This window comes from Hemiscyllium ocellatum, chromosome 23, assembly GCF_020745735.1.
Source record: "Hemiscyllium ocellatum isolate sHemOce1 chromosome 23, sHemOce1.pat.X.cur, whole genome shotgun sequence".
NCBI classification, from domain to species: domain Eukaryota; kingdom Metazoa; phylum Chordata; class Chondrichthyes; order Orectolobiformes; family Hemiscylliidae; genus Hemiscyllium; species Hemiscyllium ocellatum.
Window position 1 is genome coordinate 11,101,326 of NC_083423.1, and position 25,512 is coordinate 11,126,837.

The following is a 25,512-nucleotide window of genomic DNA, read 5'->3' on the forward strand; positions in this document are numbered from 1 at the left end:
TGCCTGCCATATCACTTGCCAACTTTCAGCTAGAATTTCACTCTGTGCTCCACACATGGGATCCCCAATGCCAGTGAGGAGTTGGTCTATGTGGAGCAGAAGAACTGACATCCCAGCCAAGGCTAGCACGGCTCATCTGAACTGGGGTGATGTATGTTGCACCCTCCCCAGTAGAAACCTGACTTGGGAGTGAACACAAAGCGGGAAACATCCCACCCCTCCCCCAGCTTGCGTACATAGACCCGGTTGAAATCACATTCTGTTTAAAGGGCAACGGAATTCAATTGGTCCTGTGTTGAAGCTATCCCCTTTAACCAGCCTGAATGGATCAAGTTTCAGAATTGTTGGGGGATAGGGAAGAAACATTTCGAGTTCTAAATCATAACAACATGACTATTGGTATGAATACTGGTTTGTTTAGTCTAGACACCCATGTAATGTTCTGGGGACTCTGGATTAGTGGTGCTGGAAGAGCACAGCAGTTCAGGCAGCAGTGCTCCTCGGATGCTGCCTGAACTGCTGTGCTCTTCCAGCATCACTAATCCAGAATCTGGTTTCCAGCATCTGCAGTCATTGTTTTTACCTAATGTTCTGGCGTCCCATGTTCAAATCCCACCGTGGCAGGTGGTGGAATTTGATTTCAGTTTGAAAAAGTCTGGAATTCAAAATCTCCTGATGACCATGTATCCATTACCAATTATCAGAGGGAAAACACGTCTGGTTCACTAATGACCTTTAGAGAAGGAAACTGCCATCCTTACCTTACCTGACATGTGGTTCCATGTCCACAGCAATGCTTCTCACCTGTCCTCTGGGCATTTAGGGATGGGTAGTAAGTGCTGACCTTGCCAGCGATGCCCTCATTCCATGAATAATAATTTTAAAAACCTCTGAGTTACAGAGTTATAGAGTCATAGAGATGTACATCATGGAAACAGACCCTTCAGTCCAACCCGTCCATGCCGGCCAGATATCCCAACCCAATCTAGTCCCACCTGCCAGCACCCAGCCCATGTTCCTCCTAATCATATACCCATCCAAATGCCTCTTAAATGTTGTAATTGTACCAGCCTCCATCACATCCTCTGGCAGCTCATTCCATACACGTACCACCCTCTGTGTGAAAACGTTGCCCTGTAGGTCCCTTTTATATCTTTCTCCTTTCACCCTAAACCTATGCCCTCTAGTTCTGGACTCTCAGAGCCCAGGGAAAAGACTTTGTCTATTTATCCTATCCATGCCCCTCAAAATTTTGTAAACCTCTATAAAGTCACCCCTCAGCCTCTGACGCTCCAGGGAAAACAGCCCCAGCCTGTTCAGCCTCTCCCTGTAGCTCAAATCCTGGCAATATCCTTGTAAATCTTTTCTGAACCTTTTCAAGTTTCTTTCCGATACCAGAGGATAACTACACCAAAATCGGCAGTGATTCAAGAAGGCAGCTCGTCATTGTCAAGATTCAGAAATGCAAATTTCTTTAAAACTCAAAAATAACAGCTTCAGATTTGATCTAGAGTGCATGATGCAGAGTGCACTTTGACAAGCTTCAGAGTGTTAAGGCTTCTTGTGGTGCACTGGTAATGTCCCTGCCTTTAGACCATGAGATGCTGCTTCAAGTGCCACCTGTTCCCGAGGTGTGTAATAGCATCTCTGAACAGGTTGATTAGGAAGTATCCTCAGACTTTTAACTACCCCAATGGGCTTTGCATGTCATTTGGTAATTTACTTGGAAAGTTGGGTGATTTAATGGCGGTAGATAAAGAGGAGAAAAGAAAAAAAGTAATATAGGTGATTTGGGGATGGTGGGGGGAACCTCTCAGTTGTGCATGAAAGCAGTTTTGTTAATAGGGGGAAAAAAATCAGACTTTTAATCTGAATGTCCAGGGTTCAAATCCCTGTCCAGGTGCTGTTTATGACGTAGTTGTGGTGTCCCTGTCTCTTGGCCAGAAGGCTTGGGCTCACATCCCAGTTCTCCAGAGGTGTGTCATAAATTGTCTGGAGCGGTTGAGTAGAAAATATTTCCTGATGAAGAACTTTTGCCTGAAACGTCAATTCTCCTGCTCCTCGGATGCTGCCTGACCTTTTCTAGCACCACGCTCTCGACTAGAAAATATTTCAAAAGCTGAATTCTTGTCTGTGGGGCTTTTTCTCCGTTATCTTCTCATCCCAACTCCATTTTGATTTTGTCGCTTCCTTCTCTTCCTACCCTTCCTTTTTATGTGTTATTGTTCTGCTGCCCCTGGTGGGTAAGAAACCAGGGATTGGGTGGGGTCACAGATTTACAGGTTATTGCAAGTAATTCGCTTTAGGAAATGATATTGCCTTTCCTTCATTGTCCATGGGCAACAGTGAAATTGGTGAGAAACAACAAAAGCTATGTACTTTCCACTGTGGCTGTACTTAAGAGTAAGCACTCTTTCACCGAAACATTCTGACGATAAGGAGGCAACTAAAAACGATCGGTTAGCTCCTCCCAGAAGATGTTTTTTATATCCTGACAGAGCTTGTGATGTCAAGATAGGAAATGCCTGGTACAACAGACACAATGATTGGATTTGGCTCTTTGTTTTGTATATTACTGAAGGTCTCTGCTCATATACATGCACCTTATTCTTGCACATACCATTTCTGTCTGCCTCCCTTCATCAGGCCCTCAGTCATCTCCCCATCTCTGTCGACTTAATGCCCATTCCTCAGGCATAAGTCAGTGGGGAGCATTCTTACCCAAGTCAACAAGTTGGTGATTTAAGTCCCTTTTCAGAGACTCAACTGTGTCATTTTTCTTTGAATCGATATTTATTGCTTGTTCAGAATTGTTCTTGCGAAGATGGCGGTGCCTTCTTGAATTGCTGCAGCCCGTGGGCTGTAAGCAGATCCACAATGTTGTCAGGGAGGGAGTTCCAAGGTTATGACCCAGTGACAATGAAGGAATGACAATACATTTCCAAGTCAGGATGGTGAATGGCTTGGAGGGGTGGTGGTGTGCCCATGTGTTGGCTGCCTTTGACCTTCTAGATGGAACAGTTGATGGGTAGAAGGTTTTTTCAAAAGATCTTTGGTGAATTTCTGTATCTTGTAGATGGGACGCATTGCTGCTACTGACCGTTGGTGGTGGATGCTTGTGGATGTCATAGAGTCATGGACTTGTACAGCACAGAAACAGACCCTTCAGTCCAACTCATCCATATCGACCAGATATCCTGAACTAATATAGTCCCATTTGCCAGTCCATGGCCCATTTCCCTTTAAACTCTTCCTATTCATACATCCATCCAGATGCCTTTTAAATGGTGTAAATTTGTCAGCCTCCACCATCATCATGCCAATCAAACGGGCTGTTTTGTCCAAGATGGTTCCAAACCTATTGCGTTGTTGGAGCTGCCCTCATCCTGGAAAATGAGGATTATTCCGTCACACTCCTGACCTCTGCCTTGTTGGTGGTAGACACGCTTTGGAGAGTCAGGATGTGGGTTCCTTGCTACGTTGTTCCTAGCATCTGACCTGTTCTTGTAGCTATTGTATTTATATGGCTCATGCAATTGAGTTTCTGGCCAATGGTAACCCCCAGGATATTGATAGTGAGGGATTCCATAATGATAACGCCATAGAATGTCAAGGTACGATGGTTAGATTGTTTGTAATGAAGATGATCAACACCTAACATTTGTGCTGAGTTAATGTTACTTGCCACATTTCAGCTCAAGCTTAGGAGGACCATAAGACCCTAAGATTTAGGAGCAGAATTAGCCCATTTAGCCCATTAAATCTGCTCACCCACTCAGCCATTGTCTGATCTGTTTCTCAACTCCATTCTCTTGCCTTGTCATGGTGTCGACACCAAGTGTAGTTTAAGGGAATGCTGCACTGCCTTCATTTTGATGAGGCATAAAACCAAGGCTGTGTCTGCTGGCTTGGGTGGATAGAAAAGACCCCTTGGTTTATGAGTATGAGAGTTATCCCCAATGACCTGACTGATCTTATTTATCTTTCAGTCAGATTAGCTGGTCATTATCATATTGCTGTTAGTGTTGGCTTGCTTTCCACAAATTGGCTGCCATGTTACATTCATAACTACACTTCAATGTACTTCATGTGGATGGAAAGAGCTTTTGGGACTTCTGGAGGTTGTGAAGGGTGCTATATCAATGCAAGTCTTTTATCTCCTCCACAAAGCTCTTGGGGCTGTTTTGTGATGATAATGAGACCATACAAAGTTTTTCTCCGAATGGAGCAGGTGCAAGGCCGATTCTCAACGCAGCACAGCTTACAGAGCATCTGCAGGAATTATCAGAAAGTGTTTTAATTGAGGATGTAATCAGTACAGCTCTGATTTCTTTAAATAAAACTATAAACAAATCGATTCCCGGTAGAGCCACATGAAAGAATCCACATTAAATACTTGTAATTATGTTAAAGTAACCACAGGAATGCAGAGTAGGAAACAGAGCTGGAAAATAAGGTGTTCAAATGTTGGCAGCCTTGCAGCAGACAGGGAGACCATTCGTGCCATTGTCACGATGCTGGCTCTTTGCCAGAGCAATTCAAAACTAATCACATTGCTTTGCTGGCCACCTGTATCCATTGTCTTCCTCTCTTCATGTGTTTCTCTGATCATCCCTTACAGTGGTCTCCAAAGTAAAAACATTAGTCTTGAATTCTCTCTGGGAGAGTTTCTCGTCCTGTGTCTTATTCTCTGAGCAACAATTCTAAATCCAGGCTCCAAAGGGACCTGCTCTTCCCTCTTCAGCTCATCAAAATGCATTTCAATCTTTAAACATCTAGTAATTCTTTGCAAAGTTTTTGGTGTTAATGTGGAAATGTTCCCTGCATGCGGATAATTAGAACTGCTTTCCCTGATCTCAATCCTGTGAATTACCCCATGTGATTTGTGCAGATTTGATACCCTTTCGATTGTTGGACACCCAAAATCAACTGTTCCCAACTGTGACAAAGCCATTAGCTTCTGCAATATTATCACAAAATGTGCCCGTACTGAGTCAGAGTGTAAACTTTTGGGGATCTGGTGTTAACAACATTTCAGCGTCCTTCTGAAACGTGCTCACTCTGTCAGGTCTTATAAAACGTATGAAAGGCAAAGGCCAAAGCAACATCTAAGCCCACTTCTTCATAAAGCAGATCATGTCACAATGGATCACACTTGTACGTTTTCATTTCTCCTCTGTTGCTGATTATATCTATGCATTATTTCCTTGGGCACTTAGATCCAGGCCCCACTGTTGCCAGGATACTGACCCCTTAGTAGCTGGACCTCTCCTATTGGTGCGTATTAATCTGCCTGGCTCCTGCTTTACATCCTTATTTAGAAAATCCAAAGTATTGTGGCAGCATGGTGGCTCAGTGGTTAGCACTGCTGCCTCACAGCAGCAGAGACCAGGGCTCAATTCCTGCCTCAGAGTGTGGAGTCTGTGTGGAGTTTGCATGTTCTCCCTGTGCCTGCGTGGGGGATGCTCTGGTTTCCTCCCACAGTCCAAAGATGTGCATTGGCCATGCTAAATTGCCCATAGTGTAACGTTCATTAGTCACGGGTAAATGTAGGGGAATGGGTCTGGGTGGGTTGCTCTTCGGAAGGTCGATGTGGACTTGGGCTTTTTTTGCTTTATCTATCTGTGCTTGAAGACTAGAGATGTAAAATAAGGGATTACTCTTCACTCTGCAGTTATGTCAGCATGCAAAGTCAACACACTTCCCAATATCCTTCCACAGAAGTGTATGCCCTCATTCCTTATTTTCTCCCATTTTGCTTTCTCTCAAACCTTGCAAGACAAAGGCGCCCATCTTGACTGGCATCCCGTCCGCCTTCTTCAACAATCACTCTCTTCACCGGTGATGCACGGTTGCAGCATCTACAAGAGGCATTGCAGCAACTCAGCAAGGTTTGTTAGCTCCATCCAAAACCTGTGATCTAGAAAGCCAAGGGCAGCAGATGAACACCAACACGTGCAAGTTCCCTTTCGGGCCATGCGCTATCCCGAGTTGGAACCATCCTTTCACCTTTTTGCTATGTGGAAATCTTGGAACCCCCTCCCCTCATAACCTTTTGAGGGTCTCTGTAGACCTCAACGACTGTAATATTTCAAGATGGCAGCGCATTGGCATTTTTTTTCCCTAGGCAATTGGAGATGGGCAGTACGCCCACATGGTATGAGCACTTTTTTAAAGGAATCATTCAGTGTCGTCTGTCTATTTTGTCAACATATTTGTAATCTCCTGTGGTTCTTTAGATTCCTCTTCCTTCTCTGTCAATAAAAACCCTCTATTTATGTCATCAAGCAATTCAATATCATGCACTTACCTATCTAAACCTTTTGTCCCAATTGTATCTCGTAAAATTCCTTATTTTTCTTTCATGTTTGCAACTCTTTTTTTACATCACCTATGGCTCCTTGGGGATACTTTTTCTGTTGCTTTCATTCTTTTTCTTTTTATATTCTGAAGTATTTCTAACCTGAGAACCATGTAGAACTGAGCAGTACATTGCGATGACAGCCAGGAGCAGGGGAAGTGATCTGTCCATTCTATTTGTATAAATGATCTGGATGGAGAGAGACTGAGAACAGAGAAAACAATTTTCAGAAAGTTTTAGTTCATTGATATAACTGCTAGACAAATGAGATGTGCGCTTCTGCCTTTCTGAACATTGGTTGGATGACTGTGGGACATGTAGGGCGTAGATATTAACTGGAACAAAATTAACTCATGATAACCTCAGGACTTTCAATGCCTGGATAATGTGGAATGCATCTGACAAATTATGAGGAATTATAGCCAAAACAGTAGCTTGGAAGCCTACAGAAACTGTTTTTCAGCTTTGTGATATACTGTGTGTGGGTTACACTCAGAAATTATGTTCAGTTTGATAGCCACCCCACAGAAAAAAAGATTCCCAAGCTTTGTCAAGCTTAAAGTCAGATCAAAGTGCTAAAATGCTGACAGTGGTAGAAAGATTAAAAAAGCTTTACAGTGTAGAGAGGAAGTGATTTAAATTTAGGAGAGTAGTGAGTCTGGGAATTATTCAAGCTAAAATAGAGGATTTTGAGTGGAATAGGCTTGAGAGTGATTTATTTGACTGTTCCAGACACCTATACAAATATGGCATGACAGAATTTCAAATGCATTTCAGATCAGAAAGGTCCCATATTCCTTTTTTGTCATTTTAGCTGATTTCTAGGGATGGCTACTTTGGGCTGGGAAATGGGTGCTGAATGTTTCTTTCTGCTGCCCTGATTGGAAAAGGCGGGTGAATGGGGTGAGGGGAGATTGGGTTGATCTGTTTTAGCCTGCACTGTGCTGCCTTGCCTCCGTGCGCGTGTGTGTGTGTGTGTGTGTGTGTGTGTGTGTGTGTGTGTGTGTGTGTGTGTGTGTGTGTGTGTGTGTATGTGAAAATGGCACCGGTGAAATGATCAGCTTTCCCAATTTGTACTCTTCAGCACAGCTTCACCTACCACAAATGCAGGTTGAGAACTTCGAACATTATGTGTAATCCCTTAAGTACTCCTTAATTACAACCGAAGTTCATCTTTCAGAGGCATTGCTAAGGAACTTGCGATTGAAAGAAGCAAAATGACCCAATATCCAAACATAATTTCTCATCATAACATTCAGTCAAATAACATTTGCCACACAAATGCCAGGCAATGACTGTCTTCCAATAAGGTACCATCCCTTGACCATCAATGGTGTTATCATCAGTGAATCCCCCATTATCAATATCCTAGAGGTTACCAATGAGCAGAAATTGAACTGGACTAGCCATACAAATACAATGACAACAAGAGTAGGTCAGAAGCTGGAATACTACAGCAAATAATTCCTGACTCCCCAAAGCCTGTCTATCATCTACAAGGCACAAAGCAGGATTGACATGATATACTCCATACATGCCTGGATGAATGCAGCTAAAACAATACTAAAGAAACTTGATACTGTCCAGGACACAGCAGCCCACTTGATTGGCACCGCATCCACAGGAACTACTCCCTCCACAACCAATGCTCATGAGCAGAATCTGTACCATCAACAAGATGCAGTGCAGAAACTCAGCACAGATCCTCAGACAGCCAATTCCAATCCCACAGTACATGGCAGCAGTACATGGGAATACCACCACCTGCAAGTTCCCCTCCAAGTTATTCACTATTCTGTCTTGAAAATTTATTGCCATTCCCTCAGTATCACTGGGTCAAAATCCCAGCATTCCCTCCCTAAAGCCATTTAAGGTCTCCCTACAGCGCATGGACTGCAACGGTTCAAGAAGGCAGCTCACCACCACCTTCTCGAGGGGCAACTAAGGATGGGCAAAAAATGCTGGGCCAGCCAGTGCATCCATGTCCCACAGTGAATATAATCATATCAGAATGAGATGGCTTGGCTGAACTGGTGTGTTTGTCAATTTCGGATCTGTTTCATAACCTTCCAAAACTAAAGAACCAGCGTTAGGCTCATTAAGAAGTGATTACTTCAATAAAAGGTAATGGAATTAAATAATATGATCAAAGAGGTAGCAGTGCAGACTAATGAGCGGTTTAACTACAGACTCATGGCTCATCAAAGCGAACATTACCTGAACTTATGATATGGGGTTTGATCGTGCAGGGATTATGGGAGTGGACTGGTACCATGGAGGTTGAGAGTTTCAACCTCACAATGTTAAACTGCGTAATTACTCATTGAATTGAATTTAAATTGTTATTTAGCATCAGGAAACATCCCCGTGCACTTTCAGGTTACTTTTGCAAAAGCTCGATTGGTTCACGAGTGTTGCTTCAGAGGAGAAAGGGTGTAGCACTTTTCAACATGTCAGTGCCCAAAATGTTTTCTAAGTTATCAAATGTTTTATAAATTATCAAGTGAAATGCATGCATTGATGTAATATCGGCAGCCTTAGTCCCACAATCAGCAACGTGGTAATGTTTTTTTTTGTGGACTGGGGACAACATGTTGGCCTGAACATTTGAGAAGATCCCTTTCAGTAAGTCGTGCCATCAGGTTATTTTAAAGAGATGTGCAAAGAAACAAGGACAAAATGGGAAAATACTGCAAGCAGTTAGACCATGGGATATACTGCCTAGAAAGGTGTAGAGCCAGGTTCAATTGGATGATTAAATGGATAGGCGAAAGCAAGGGCTTAAGATGTGAGAGATTAGAGTCGAGACAAAAGACTTTGCCCGAAACGTCAATTTTCCTGCTCCTCGGATGCTGCCTGACCTGCTGTGCTTTTCCAGCACCACACCAGTTATTTGACTGATTATATGGATAGGAAGGGTATTGAGGGGTAAAGGCAGGAGACTAGCACCAGATAGCAGAGCCAGTAGCGGGACCAGTGAAGGTGCAATGGGCTGAATGGCCTCCAGTGCTGCAGCAATTCTATAATTTGTTCTCAGCTGAGAGGGCTGTCAGAGCCACCATGCAATGCCATGTAAAAACGTCAGGAAGGCAGAGGTAGGTTTGTGTCGATGTTTATGCTCAAGTCCCTGGATTGGGTTTTGAACTCACCACCACCTTCTGCCTAATGGATACACAGCCCCAATACCAGGCCGCCGACACTCAGCAATCCAGACTAATCCTGTTCAAAGTGACCCTACTTCACACTAAGCTTCTGCGGGCAAGAAATCCACTTGAATGAATAGTTGTTAAGGGTTGAGTAATAATCACTGTCATCCACATTGCAAATATGTACCCCAGGTAAGCTTATCAGATATGTTCATAACTCAATTCATTTATGCCAGGAGACTGACTCGACATCATTGGGAATCAGGGGGTGGGTGAAGGAGTTCTGCTGGCTGGAGTCATACCTGGTACAAAGTAAGGTGGTTGTGGATGTTGGAGATCACTCATTTCAGCCACAGGACATTTCTGCAGGAGTTCCTCAGCGTCGTGTTCTGGGTTCAGCCACTTTCAGGTGCTTCATCAATGACCTTTCCTCCACCATAAGGTCGGTTGTTGATTATGCAATATTCAGCAAAATTCCTGACTCCTCAGATAGTGAAGGTGTACATGTCCAAATAGAGCAGGCCTGGATGACATTCATACTTGGGCTGATAAGTGACGAGTAACATTCTCACCAAACGTGCCAGACAATGACTATATTCAAGAAGAGAGAGAATCTAATCATCACCCTTTGATGTTCAATGATATTGCCATTGCTGAATGCTCCACCTTCAATATCCTGGACATTACCATTGACCAGAAGCTGAACTGAACTAGCCACAGCAAAGCTGTGGCTACAAGAACAGATCAGAAGCTCAGAATTCAGCAGTGAGCAACTCTCCTTCTATTTTCCCAAAGTCTGCCCACAGTCTATAAGGCACAAGTTATTAGTGTGAGCCTGAATGATTTTAAGTGAATAAAAGAGACTGCAGAATAATAACCCAGTGAGGAGTCTGCTTCTTAAAGAAGAATAAAATGCTGAGCAAAACAAAAAGGAGGTAGAGGGAAAAAAATACTGGAATAGTGAGGATTAACTTGGTACGGTTTTCCAATTTGCAATCTATAGAGCAACAATTAAAACTTAATTAAGGCTCCTTGAAAAGGCTATATTGACACTCTGAAAAAGCGCAGCAGGTCAGGCAGCATCCAAGGAGCAGGAGAATCGACGTTTCGGACATAAGCCCTTCTTCAGGAATGAGGTAAGTGTGTCCAGCAGGCTAAGATAAAAGGTGGACACACTTTCCTCATTCCTGAAGAAGGGCTTATGCCCAAAACGTCGATTCTCCTGTTCCTTGGATGCTGCCTGACCTGCTGCACTTTTCCAGCAACACATTTTCAGCTCTGATCTCCAGCATCTGCAGTCCTCACTTTCTCTTCCTATATTGATACTCCCATAGCACACAGAACCTTTGAGATGAAGGCAACAATTGAGCTGAAGACCATCCAGGACAAAACCCAGCCATTTGATACTCCATCCATTGTCTTCAATACTTCCTTCCTTTGTCATTGAATGTACTGTTACAGCAGTGTGTATCATCCACAAGATACCCTGCAGAAATTCACCAGGAACAGCAGCTTTCTTGTCACATCCCATGAATGAAATACACATTACTGAACAAAGAAAACACAAAACAAGTGAATCAGCAATGCATTTACATGTTCAATGCTTTTAAATCTCAAATGTTGCAGTGAGGACAGCACAGGAAATGCACTATTTTTTTGACCTGAACCTTGTACTACACTTCTTGTGTGATTGCATATGCTAAATGCTAACCAAATAATTGAGTGGATACTTATGGATGACCATTTTGAGGTTACTGTGTGGATTAAGGGTTTGACCCAGAGTTACATTTTCACCACTCAATTTCAATGTTATGGGTTCAACCCTTAGTCTGGTACCGCACTGAAAGAGTGTTGTATTGTTGAAGGTAGCTTGCTGCAGTTGATATGTGTAACCAAGGTTCTCTCTGACCTGATCTAAACAGCAGGAGTGCCCAGTATTTCTGTGCCAGTTCCAAAACCTTAGTTGTCTCTATCCATGCTTTTACAGACAAAAGAAAACAGCACTGCAATTGAAACCAGCTTCTAAAGTTTGTGAGATGAAAGTTTAAAAGAAAATGATGATTGATCAGGCTGAATAATTTACCTGGTAATTATGATATCTGCTGTTATATGCAGCAGCTCAGACTCATGCTGCTCATAAATCATTGATTTGGTTCCATTGTGTTACAAGAACTGATGGGGAGCTGGGAATTGATGAGTAGAAGTCACACACCCTTTCTGAAGGTACAATGTCCTAGTGGATAGGAAACATGGTTGTCTTCATCTCAAAGGTTCTGTGTGCTATGGAAGTGTCAATATAGCCTTTTCAAGGACCTGTAATTAATTCTTAACTATTGCTCTCTAGATTGCAAACTGGGAAACTGTACCAAATTCTGCTTTAATCATAAATATTTCAGTAATTTTATTTTGTTTTGCTCAGCATTTTATTTTTCTTTAAGAAGCAGACTCCTCGCTGGGTTAGAACATAGAACATAGAACATAGAAGGATACAGCGCAGTACAGGCCCTTCGGCCCTCGATGTTGCGCCGACCGAATCCTACCTAACCTATACTAGCCCAATAACTTCCAAATGCCTATCCAATGCCCGCTTAAATGACCATAAAGAAGGAGAGTTCACCACTGATACGGGCAGGGCATTCCATGAACTCACAACCCGCTGTGTGAAGAATCTACCCCTAACATCTGTCCTATACCTACCACCCCTTAATTTAAAGCTATGTCCCCTAGTAACACCTGACTCCATTAGCGGTAAAAGGTTCTTAGTATCTACCCTATCTAAACCCCTAATCATCTTATACACTTCTATCAGATCTCCCCTAAACCTTCTCTTCTCCAATGAGAACAGCCCCAAGTGCCTCAGCCTTTCCTCATAAGATTTTCCTACCATTCCAGGCAACATCCTGGTAAACCTCCTCTGCACTCGTTCTAAAGCTTCCACATCCTTCCTATAGTATGGCGACCAAAACTGCACACAATACTCCAGATGAGGCCGCACCAGAGTCTTATACAACTGCAACATGACCTCAGGACTCCGGAACTCAATTCCTCTGCCAATAAAGCCCAGTACACCATATGCCTTCCTCACAGCACTATTTACCTGGGTGGCAACTTTCAGAGATCTGTGTACATGGACACCAAGATCCCTCTGCTCATCCACACTACCAAGTAGCCTACCATTAGCCCAGTAATCCATCATCTTGTTATTCCTACCAAAGTGAACGACTTCGCACTTAGCTACATTGAATTCCATTTGCCACATTTCCGCCCAGCTCTGCAACTTATCTATATCCCGCTGTAACCCACCACTTCCTTCCTCACTATCCACAACTCCACCGACTTTTGTGTCATCCGCAAACTTGCTTACCCAGCTTTCAAGTCCTTCCTCTAGATCATTTATAAAGATAACAAAAAGCAATGGTCCCAAAACAGATCCTTGTGGTACACCGCTAGTAACTGCGCTCCAAGATGAACATAATCCATCAACTACTACCCTCTGTCTCCTTCCAGCCAGCCAATTCCTAATCCAAACCTCTAATGTATCCTCAATGCCATACCTCCGAAGTTTTAGCATTAGCCTACCATGGGGAACCTTATCGAACGCCTTACTAAAATCCATATACACAACATCTACTGCTTTACCCTCATCCACTTCCTTGGTCACCTTCTCAAAGAACTCAATAAGGTTTGTGAGGCACGACCTGCCCTTCACAAAACCATGCTGGCTATCCCTGATCACGTTATTCCTACCCAGATGTTCATAAATCTTATCCCTTACCATTCTCTCTAAGACTTTGCCCACCACTGAAGTCAGACTCACTGGCCTATAGTTGCTAGGGCTATCCCTACTCCCTTTCTTGAACAATGGGACCACATTCGCTATCCTCCAGTCCTCTGGTACTATTCCTGTTGACAACGACGACATAAAAATCCAGGCCAATGGCTCTGCTATCTCCTCCCTAGCTTCCCATAGGATCCTGGGGTAAATGCCATCAGGCCCAGGAGACTTATCTATATTCATCCTTTCCAATATTCCCAAAACCTCTTCCCTGCATATTTCCAGGGCATCCATTCTAATTATTTGTGATTCCATATTCACATCAGCAACAGTGTCCTGTTCCTGAGTGAATACTGATGAAAAGTACTGATTTAATGTCTCTCCAATCTCCTCCGCCTCCACACACAACTTCCCACTACTATCCTTGACTGGACCGATACCTACCCTAGTCATCCTTTTATTCTTGACATACCTATAGAAAGCCTTTGGGTTTTCCCTAATCCTACCAGCTAAAGACTTTTCATGTCCCCTTCTCGCTTCTCTTAGCTCCCTCTTTAGCTCCTTCCTGGCTACCTTATAACTCTCAATCGCCCCTACTGAACCTTCACGCCTCATCTTTACATATGCCGCCTTCTTCCCTTTCACAAGGGACTCCAATTCCTTACTAAACCACGGCTGCCTCACAAGGCCCTTTACACCATGCCTGACTGGTACATACCTATCGAGGACACGCAGTAGCTGCTCCTTGAACACTCCCCACATCTCATTAGTGTTCTTCTCTTGAAGCCTGTTTTTCCAATCCACACATCCTAAGTCATGCCTCACTGCATCATAATTTCCCTGCCCCCAGCTATAGCTCTTGCCCTGCGGCACACGATTATCCCTCTCCATCACTAAAGTAAAAGTCACCGAGTTGTGGTCACTGTCCCCGAAGTGCTCACCTACCTCCAAGTCTAACACCTGGCCTGGTTCATTACCTAGAACCAAATCCAATATAGCCTCCCCTCTTGTTGGCCTGTCGACATATTGTGTCAGGAAACCCTCCTGCACACATTGTACAAACACCGACCCATCTAATGAACTCGAGCTATAGCTCTCCCAGTCAATATCTGGGAAGTTAAAGTCCCCCATAACAACCACCCTGCTACCTTCACTCTTTTCCTGAATCATCCTCGCAATATTATCCTCTACTTCTCTAGGACTATTAGGAGGCCTGTAGAAAACACCTAACAGGGTGACCTCACCTTTCCTATTTCTAACCTCAGCCCAAACTACCTCAGATGGCAAGTCCTCTTCCATCGTCCATTCCACTGCTGTGATACTGTCTTTGACAAGTAATGCCACGCCTCCCCCTTTTTTACCCCCATGGGTTATTGGACTGCAGTCCATTTTATTCACTCAAAAGCTAAGCAGACAGTTTTCCCCTGCTCCCCCACCCAGTGTAAGGTTTATGGAGGGGACAGAGGCATAACATTAAGCCCAAAACAATTCAGAAACTGTCCATGAGCACTGTCTGATCAGAGTTGAAGAGTTGTTAATGCAGGGGGAAGACCCCTGATGCATGTAATTTTAAATCTTTGCCCATGAAGCCACATTTTAAGAAAATTGGGACTTATTTCTTTGGTATTCTTGATGTTAAAATTCCAGTAAGGTGGCATGGGGGACTACCACTTCCCACTTGAAATTTGAAAAAATGTACAGCATTGCAAAAATGGAAAGAGTAAAAGACTTGCAGACCTTTCAATCAATCCTTTCATATGTGTTATGGCCTACCTCTGGACTAGGTGGGGCATCAACCAAAGCTTTTTGACCCAGACCTGGCTATACTACCACTGCACAGAAGAGGCTTTAATTTTATAATGTCTGAGAGCTTCAGGACCTCTAAAGCACCCGTGCAATGATGCTAGTGTTAAAGTCCCTATTCGAGATAGCTCAGGGAATCCCTGATGGACTCAACCTATAAGCCTCTCTTGGTTCATCCTAGAGATCGCACTCTGTGGTGGTCAGGAATATAAAATTCTTATAGGCAGTTTAGTTTAAATTATTACCTTTATTTACCAATGGCATCAACTTTACACTATAACACAGATACCTACAAGCCAGGATTGAGCTCCGGTTCTGAAACCTTTCACAGAGTAGCAGCGCCAACTCTTACCCCCGGGACCTCGCTCAGGCTACTCCCTTTATTGCTGCAAACAAGCTGTCTTTAAACGGAATTTGGTATTAAAATTACAAAAACGCCACATGTCCTCAATCAGATAAGCAGCAATAAAATGGCAAAAGTTTACAGAGGAAGAGAAACTCATTGACAGGTCTGTGTACGCTTGACTAATTAGGCTACATGCACATCAAAGTGGGAACCCTGATCAAACCAGGCCAAATGGCCGATTGCTTTGGTTGGATAACCTTCCCTTTTAACAGTATATCATAATGAGGGGCTAGTCTAAACTAGAAGGAAAGGTCATGAGGTAACCTTGCTCAGCTAACATGTCCAATATCATTGTCCGACAAAATGGCTTTTTAAAAAATCATCTTAGATTCCCAGATGCAATTTAAATTCATAACATTCCCACATCTCAAGTTCCAGGGAACAACACACAAACATTTAATCTATTACAAGCCAATGTTCACTCAAATCAGACCATAAAGGGTTAAACTTTTCACCAGCTTCCATCCTCTCTCTCTCTCTCTCTCTCTCTCTCTCTCTCTCTTTCTCCCTCTCTCTCTCTCTCTCTTTCTGTGTGTGTTCCTTGAACCCTTCAGTCAGTGAATGGAATTTACAGAAGAACGTTTTCTCTCTGTCACTTACACATAAACATTTTCCAACTTCCTTACTACGTCAGTTTTTTCCTAGCCCTGTAAGGGTAATGAGTCATTCTCATTCCAGCATTGTCAAGATGAGGAAACTGAGGTTCATAAATTCAAATTGCTCAGTGTGGTATACATGAAAATGTATCAGGATTGGTTCTATTACATGCATTTTTCACTCAGCTTATTAAATTATAATTTCTTTTCCTATTGAGGATGAGTTTTGTTGAGAGTCTTTGATATAAACCAGCAATTTAGTTATCTGACACCATACTGTGAAATATGCACGCCTCCAGCCTCTGGCGTGAGAAGGAAGTACTGCCACACATTCCACAGGTGAACAACTGTTATCACCTTATTTACACCAATCCATTGACATTAAGAACAGATGCCCCCAATTCTCCTGAACAAGCACTTTCACGCATTCTCTGCAGCAAATGTGTCACATCTAAGGGGCAATGCTTTCTCACTGCAGTGGCACATCTTGACCACAAATATCACTGTGGGCAGAATTGGAAGATTGTAAAAGACTGAATCAGATTGCTACACTAGACTAGAACTCTCTAGGATGTCTTGAGAGTACAAGGATGTGTACACAGGAAGATCGAGCAGTCCTTTATCCAAAGTAATTGTAAGATCGGAGCCTCGTGAGTCAACAGTAATGAAAGTCAAAGCTTGAAGTCAGTTCATAAATTTGCCTTCTCCTCAACCAGTATGTTTTGGACCCAAACACCTCAAGTTGCATCAAACTACACAATCAAGGATTTGCCAAACAATGTCCCAAAGTGCTTTACAGCCAATACAATATTTTAGAAGTGCTTATTGTAGGAAACATATCAACCAATCAGCACACAGTAAGCTGCTGGATACAGCAGTGTGATGTTTGTCAAAGTCTTTATTGTCTTGTGTTGTTCGCAGGGTTACCTCGCTTTTTCTCTTAATAACCATTTTGTGTGTAATATCTTGGGCAAACATTAGCACCTTCTGTTGCAGGACTCTCTCAGCACGGCACTGCAATGGCCACTAAGGTTTAGAGTACGAGTTTCTGAGGTGGAACCTGAAACAAACCTTGGGCAAAAGTCCAAGCAGCTGAGCCATAACTGACACATGTAAATATAGACAGCACTTAACGTCTTTGACCCGACAAAGCTGTCTTCTGTCTGGACAGTGTGTGCTGATTTATAGCACTGACAAACAAAGATGGAGAGTTGAGGGCTTTGCAAGACAAAACGTATTGGGTAAGAATAACAAAGTAAGAAATATGTTTTTCTCTGCAGATTCCAATGGTTTTGGTGAGGCCCTGTCCATTGTTGGGTCATGTGTGTCCACACCCTCAGCATAATCAGATCTTGATGCTTGAGCTTATGCAAGTTTTGCCAAGTTTTCAGGACATGACGTACAAGTGCCAACGGCACAGAATGCATTAATTTATTCCACACTATGTGTGATTGGCAACCCTGGAACAGAGAGGTAAATGCCCTCCAAGCTCGTTTTGAATTGTAAATTTTTTTATTATGCTAACACAGGTACAAAGGAAATGGCACACTGACAGCCCATGTGCCTGATATCTTTTTAAATGATTTAGTGCATTAAAAATGTTTTAAGGTTGACTTAGTTCCCTTGAGCACAACCCAGTGTGTATGCCATAAAGCGAAGGTTAAACAAAGGGTAGCGACCATTGTTGACAAAGAATGAAGGCCATGTCAAAGACCCCTGTGACCCTAACCCACAGTTTCTGGAGTGTGCAATGTGTCTGAAGAGGGTATTGGTTGATTTTCCCATGCCCTAATCTATCCTAAACCAGTTCAGCAAGTGGACTGGACGACAGACCATTCACAAGGTAGTCCAGGGAGATGTAGCAATTACATCTATCTGTTTGTTCCATGAGATCATCAAAACCACTAGTATATTTCTGGTATCTTTTGATTTAGTGAGATGCCCCAAGCCACTCCCTGGAGACATTACCAAGCAGATTTGACATTGAGCCACATTGTTTACAGATATCAATAATGGTTCAACTTATGCACCAGTCAGTCCCTAACATTTTTTGGCCATAGCATGTTTAATTTTTATGGAGCTCTGTTTACTCCAGACTTTTGGCCTAAAAAACCCAAACTTTCTGTACTTTCCAACTGCACACCACTGCAGTAAAAGGCTCATCCTGGTGAAAATCCAGTTCTTCACAAAATTGTACAACGCAGCGTGAAAGGCAGAGGTTCAGCTCTTTAGTAGTTCGCACTTGTCAAAGTGTAATATTAAGACTGCCATCTTGCTTTCTCACCAATTCCTCCCCTCCAATGTGGTAGTTTGTCATCAACTTATCGATAAATTTTTAAAAAGAATAACTTTTTGACTCTATCTGCGCAATCTTTGGGGATGAGGTTGGTGAAATGGTTGATGAAATGTTTGTAGAAGACATCTGTCGTTGGAGACCAAAACCTTGGCCAAAGAGGTCTTCTCCTTGGCCAGTCCCTCTGTTTGAGACTGACTTGCTACCTCTCTGGTTCACTGTGCTCTGTCTACAAAATGCACCAAGAGTCCTTCGACAGCGCCTTCCAAGCCTGTACCACCAAAAAGGACAGGGGCAGAAGCTGCACAAGAACGCCACCTGTACCCCTCCATCCTGATGATCATTCCTGTGACCCTGAGACAGTAATGGAAAGGTAGCAATCCCATCTCCAGCAGCACTGAAACACACATACTTCAGTGATTCAAGAAGGTATCTCACCATCACACTCCTGAGATCAATTCGGGATGGACAGTAAATGCCAGTGACACCCCAACCCAGAGAGGAATTTTCAAGAGGAAAAAGTGCATTAAGCAGAGGAAATGCCAGTATCATTGGGTAGAATGGGCTGTTTAGTGTGTTAGGAGAAAGTGAGGACTGCAGATGCTGGAGATCAGAGTGTGATGCTGGAAAAGCTCAGCAAGTCAGGCAGCATCCGAGGAGCAGGAGAATCGACATTTTGGGCAAAAGCCCTTCATCGGGAATGTTTAATGTGTTGTGGATTCCTTTGTGGCTTGTGGCCAAACATGAGATTTTGCTGCAAAGACTAGAGGGATTGTACAGAGTGGAAAGCTCTAAGGGTTGGATTGCTGGTCCTTTTTGCTTTTATTAGTTGGCAGCACTTACAATCTGCACCTCGCCCTCCATGGCTTTGAGTTGGGCAGAGGAAAATCATCCAGGATTTCCACTTTGGGTAATCATCTCTGGGCATTCTGCTGGAAATACACGTGTCTGGATGTCAGCTCGCTACGAAATCAGCTTCGGGTGTTAGAATATTCTTCGCTGAATTGCCAACGCAGCCAAAACCCAAAACTCAGGGAAGAAAATTTGTGGAGAAAGTTGGCAGGGAAAGAAGATTTTCTTTTCGAACGTTTGCAGTATCCCATGGGGGTATTGCAGCATACATTTTGAAAAAAACAGGGAAGAAGTGAGTCATACAGAACTTCTTTCTGTATGAAGGGTGGCGGATTGATGAAGTAAACGACCAGGAAAAAGTCACTGACGAACAGAAAAATCGTTTGCCATAAAGGCGGATTTAAAAACACAAGGAAAGGAGATGCTGAGCTGAAGAAGAAGATTAAGTAGTGGCTGGGTCTAAAAGATGGGAATTGTTTCTTGCAAGGAGGGGGATTTTAAAAAGGGGTACAAACTTCAGGGAGCTTAGAATCAGCCTGAAGTATAGAACTGCCTGCCACCCAGGTGAGGTTGCCACAAGTATCCTGAAATCTCCAGGAAATGAAGATGAATGTCCTAGGCACTCTTGTGAGGGAACCAAGGAGAAAGGAATCATTAATCCAGGAGTGGTCTCCCTCCTATCAGGACATTGTGAAACTTGAAAGGGTTCAGAAAAGATTTACAAGGATGTTGCCAGGGTTGGAGGATTTGAGCTACGGGGAGAGGCTGAACAGGCTGGGGCTGTTTTCCCTGGAGCGTCAGAGGCTGAGGGTTGACCTTATAGAGGTTTACAAAATTATGAGGGGCATGGATAGGATAAATCGACAAAGTCTTTTCCCTGGGAGTCGGGGAGTCCAGAACTAGAGGGCATAGGTTTAGGGTGAGAGGGGAAAGATATAAAAGAGACCTAAGGGGCAACTCTTTCACGCAGAGGGTGGTACATGTATGGAATGAGCTGCCAGAGGAAGTGGTGGAGGCTGGTACAATTGCAGCATTTTAAAGGCATTTGGATGAGTATATGAATAGAAAGGGTCTGGAGGGATATGGGCCGGGTACGAGCAAGTAGGACTAGATTGGGTTGGGCTATCTGGTCGGCATGGATGAATTGGACCAAATTGTCTGTTTCCGTGCTGTACATCTTTGTGACTCTATGACTTTAAGATACTTTTCTGTTTTGAACACTCGAAATGTGAGATTGAGGAAAAGCTGTTTGACTAAGCCAAATGATTGAAAGATCCACGCGGGTGTTGAAACATACTGGAAGACACCCGAGCAATGTTAGCAATTCTGTTCCTCCAGCAGAGGGCTGAACAGATGAAGATTATGAATGGATTTGATACCTTAGAATCGCAGAATTCATGAGGGGGACATTGGGCTGAAGGGCAGTTCTGAGTGCAATGTAATTCTCTTCTTCAGGAATAATTGATCAGGAGTTCCAGTGCTAAAGCAGATTTGGTGAGGTGGTTGAGGTTAGGAACTCCTAGTTCCAAAAATTGGTTTGTTCTTGATATTTTTAATCAACATGTTGCACTCTGGAGCAGGTGAGGCTTGAACCCAGGCACTTGGACTGTGAATCAGTACGGTGGCGTGGAAAGTGGAGTTGTGGGTCATCAGATCAGCTATGATTTCATTGAATGTATGCGCAGACTTAATGGGCTGAATGGCCTAATTTTGCTCCTGTGTCCTATGGCCTTATGGTTTATCTTCTTTTTTTTTTCTTTTTTTTTAGGGAAAACACCCGAGTGGCCAGTGACAAGCAGTGCCCTTCACATCAGGGGGCAATACTGCGTGATTCTCCTGGTTATTTTTTTTTTACTCTTTTTTTTTCTTTTTTTAATTTTAATTTATTAACCCCCACACTACCGCCTAACTGCGGTAGTGCTTATTTTTATCCCCAGCACCCATGGTGTGTGTGTGGAGGTGTGAGACACAGTGAGAGATACAAAGTGCACAAATCTTTATTTAATTTCCACCACCAGGAAAAGTAGGAAAACACCCGAGTGCCTTATGGTTTCTATTCAAATGATATTATTTCCTTATTGGATAATTGATGAAAGACAAGATGGTGAACGAAAAGCAGCCTCTTAATAATTAATTCATGTGAGAAATGTCTTTTGAAGTTTTTTTTAATATTGAGCTGAATATAATTGCAATAATTTCCAGTTCATGCTTAGCTGTGGTTGATTTAGCATTTGCAGGACACAGATGTGGCAATATATTGATTACACAGCTATCGGAAAAAATAAAATGGCAAGGTATGAAGAGACGCTAATGTCCTCATGCATTTCATCCAAGCTTTCATTAGCGTTGGAAATGGGATCACCCAGCTCTCCAGCTGCTCGGTGATTTAATGAGTAAATGTGTCTCTGTTGTTAATTATGGAGCCACAGGCAAGGAACCTCCTGCGTTTGATTTCAAATTGGCTCTAATATTTGCTGACAAAATAACAGTGACTACAATAAAGTCCCAAAGTGCTTTACAGCCAATGGGATACTTCTCAGGTACAATCATTCTTGAAATGTAGGAAACAGAGCAGTCCATTTATACTCAGCAGGCTCCCACAAACAGGAATGTGGTAGAGGTCAGATTTCTATGTGGTGTTGTTTAAGGGATTACTTATTGGTCAAGACACTATAACGATCTCCTCTGTTATTCAGCCATAGGAGCGTTTACACCTTGCTGAGAAAGGGGTTTCTGTTTAAATCTTACTTCAAAGTCATGTGAAGAGAATGACACAATGATGTTGGGGTAGGTAGCACTGTTGCCTCACAGTGCCAGAGACCCAGGTTCGATTCCACCCGGGCAACTATCTGTGTGGAGTTTGCACGTTCTCCCTCTGTCTGCATGGGTTTCCCTCTCACGGTCCAAAGATGTGCACATTAATTAGATTGGCCATGCTAATTTGCCCATAGTGACCAGTGATGTGCAGGTTAGGTGGAATAGCCATAAGAAATGCAGGGTTACAGGGATAGGATGGGTCTGGGTGGGATGCTATTTCAAGGGTTGATGTGGACACAAAGGGCTGAATGGCCTGCTTCCACACTGTAGGAAAATTCTGTGATTCTATGTATCCACCTGTGTTGCGTATGTCAGTCTTAATCCATAGCCTGAAACAAGGTGAGGATACAACTGACTGATCCCCATTTTGCCCAACAAATCCACACCGACCATCCGAAGAGTATTCCACCCACACCCATTGGGGTAGCACAGTGGCTCAGTGGTTAGCACTGCAGCCTCACAGCACCAGGGACCCAGGTTTGATTCCAGCCTCGGTTGACTGTGTGGAGTTTGCATTCTCCCTGTGTCTGCATGGGTTTCCTCCTGGTGCTCCAGTTTCCTCCTATGGTCGAAAGATTTGTATGTCAGGTGAATTGCCCATGCTAAATTGCCCATAGTGTTAGGTGCGTTAGTCAGAGGGCAAATGGGTCCGGGTGGGTTACTCTTCAGAGGGTCGGTTGGGCGGAAAGGCCCGTTTCCACACTGTAGGGAATGGAATCTACCACTCTACATTTCTCCTGACTAATGCATCTAACCTAGACATCCCTGAACACCTATGGGCAATTTAGCATCACCAATTCACCTAACCTGCACATCTTTGGACTGTGGGAAGGTACTGGAGCACCCGGAGGAAACCCCTGCAGACACGGGGTGAATGTGCAAACTCCACACACACAGTCACCCGAGACTGGAATTGAACCTGGGAACCTAGTGCTGTAAGGGAGCAGTGCCAACCACTGAGTCACTGTATCAACCTAATGACGAGGCAAAGGGTACACTAGGCTGAAGTGAACTTTGTTTTGAGGAATTTCTCTTTCTCCCCCTTGTCTCTGACTCTAAACTTCACTACATGGTCTCTGCCGCTCTGTCTCTCTCTCTCTCTCTTGGCATGTGCACGCACACGCTGTGTGTAAGTACTCACATACCTATACATTTAACAATAATACAAAGCCAAGTGAGGACACATCTGGAATATGTAATATAGTTCTGGCTGACAGATCATGGAAACTTACAATCTATTGACGTTGGAAAGAGTGCAGCACAGATTTACTTAACTAAAGGAGCAGAAAGTGAGGACTGCAGATGCTGGAGATCAGAGTCAAAGAGTGTGGCGCTAGAAACGCACAGCAGGTCAGGCAGCATCCAAGGAGCAGGGGAGTTGACATTTCGAGCATAAGCTGTTCATCAGGAATGAGGGGGTGGCCCAAGGGGGCTGAGAGATAAATGGGAGGGGAGTGGGACTGGGTGGATAGGGGGGAGGAAGATAGCTGATTCGGGGAAAAGCTCATTCCTGATGAAGTACTTTTGCACGAAACGTCGATTTTCCTGCTCCTCAGATGCTGCCTGATCTGCTGTGCTTTTCCAGCACCACTTTAATCTTGACCCTAATCTCCAGCATTTGCAATCCTCACTTTCACCTGGAAGATGAGGCATTCTTCCTCCAAGCATTAGGTGGCTAGAGTTTGGCAGTGAGGAGGCTCAGGAGTTGCAGAAATAATGGAGGATGATGCGTTATATCCAGAGGTTGGTGGAGTGGAAGGTGAGGACAAGGGGCGTTCTGTCAGATACATCACACCATCCACCGCCATTTCTACCACCTACAAACAGACCCCACCACCAGGGATATATTTCCCTCCTCACCCCTATCTTCATTCCAGAGAGACCATTCGCTCCGCAACTCCCTTGTCAGATCCATGCCCCCAACAAACCACCCTTCACTCCCGGCACCTTCCTCTGCCACAGCAAGAATTGCAAAACCTATGCCCACACCTCCCCCCTCACCCCTGTCCAAGGCCCCAAAGGATCCTTCTGACAGAGATTTACCTGTACTTCATCTACTGTGTCCGTTGCTTTTGATGTGGTCTCCTTGGGGAGACAGGACACCAACTTGCGGAACGTTTCGAAGAACATCTCTGGGACACATGCACTAAACGACCCCACCGTCCTGTGGCCGAACACTATAACTCCCCCCCCCCCCACCCCCCCACTCCACCAAGGACATGCAAGTCCTGGGCATCCTCCACTGCCAAACTCTCGCCACCCAACTACCTCCCTGCCCCACCCCCTCCCATTTATCTCTCCGCCCCCTTGGGTCACCCCTCTCATTCCTGATGAAGAGCTTATGCTTGAAACATTGACTGTCCTGCTCCTCGGATGCTGCCTGACCAGCTGTGCTTTTTAAAATTTATTAGAATGCTTAGGTTGGGGGGGAGAAATTACATAAAGGTGAAAGAGTGATTTGAGTTTGAGATTTTAGGATTATAAGAGTAAATGATAGACTAGGTGGAACTGTTTCTCCACCACTGAGAGAATCTATAATAAGGGGAAATAATCTTTCCAAAAGCAAAGTCAGAAGTTGCACGACACCAGGTTATAGTCCAACACGTTTATTTGAAATCAGAAGCTTTTGGAGTGTTGCTTCTTCTTCAGGTGCTTTCCAAATGCAGAGCTGGTCAATTGAGATGAAGAATATGGAAACACTGCTGTTCATGTCAGAAGGACGGTGGTGTGGAATTTTACCAACAACAAAAAAGCATTCGTTGCTGACTCCAGTAACTTTGTAAATCAGTGATTGATGGAAATTTGCCAGGTGAGGGGATTAAAGGCTGCACAGCAATGGATGAAGTTAGGATATAATTTTATTAACTGCTGGGACAGGCTCAAGAGGGTGCATGGCCTAATACAGTTTCTGTGCTGTCCTCCGTTTCGCGGTTAGTTTGTGAATCTTGGATAATGCAGCAGTTGGGAAACAATTTGTTTCAGCTTTCCTGGAGGTTAAATTTTAAAAAATTCAGGCGTCGATGTAACTGCTTAGCCAGTGATCCCAGGATAGGATCAGACTGCTCAATGATGTACTCTGTGACTGACAACCTGCTGACAGTCAATGTCTGAGCTTAGCCGTTCACAATAGCTGCGCAAGGCTTAAGTACTGATTTTATGGAATGTGACAGGGCTGAATCAGGTCATTTGGCCTCACAAATGTATGCTGATGTTTGTCTCCATGAGATATCTCATCACCACCTCCCTCCATTTTTTTACCCTGTGCTTATTAACCTTCCAGTTTTCAAAAAAAAGTGCTCTCCTTATTAAATACATTTTTATTACACCCTTAGAACATCAATGTCTCGTGGTACAGAACTCCATACTACAAGCACCCTTTGTGCAAATGCTGTGGAGGTGCCGCTATTGGGCTGGTGTGGAGATACTTAAAAATCACACAACACCCGGTTATAGTCCAACAGGT

At 43.7% G+C, this 25,512-nt stretch overlaps 1 protein-coding gene across 20 annotated transcripts in view; it reads left to right on the forward strand.

Moving 5' to 3' along the window:
* The window catches only part of celf2 (cugbp, Elav-like family member 2), an 850,872-nt gene that overhangs the window by 235,694 nt on the left and 589,666 nt on the right, over nucleotides 1–25,512 (forward strand). Inside the window, exon 1 of one of the 20 annotated variants that reach the window (XM_060842681.1) lies at nucleotides 17,542–17,560. The exons of the other annotated variants lie outside the window; for them this stretch is intronic. The gene's annotated coding sequence lies outside the window, so the exon portion shown is untranslated. Of the gene's footprint in view, nucleotides 1–17,541; nucleotides 17,561–25,512 lie in introns of those variants that run through there. 20 annotated transcript variants of the gene reach the window in all.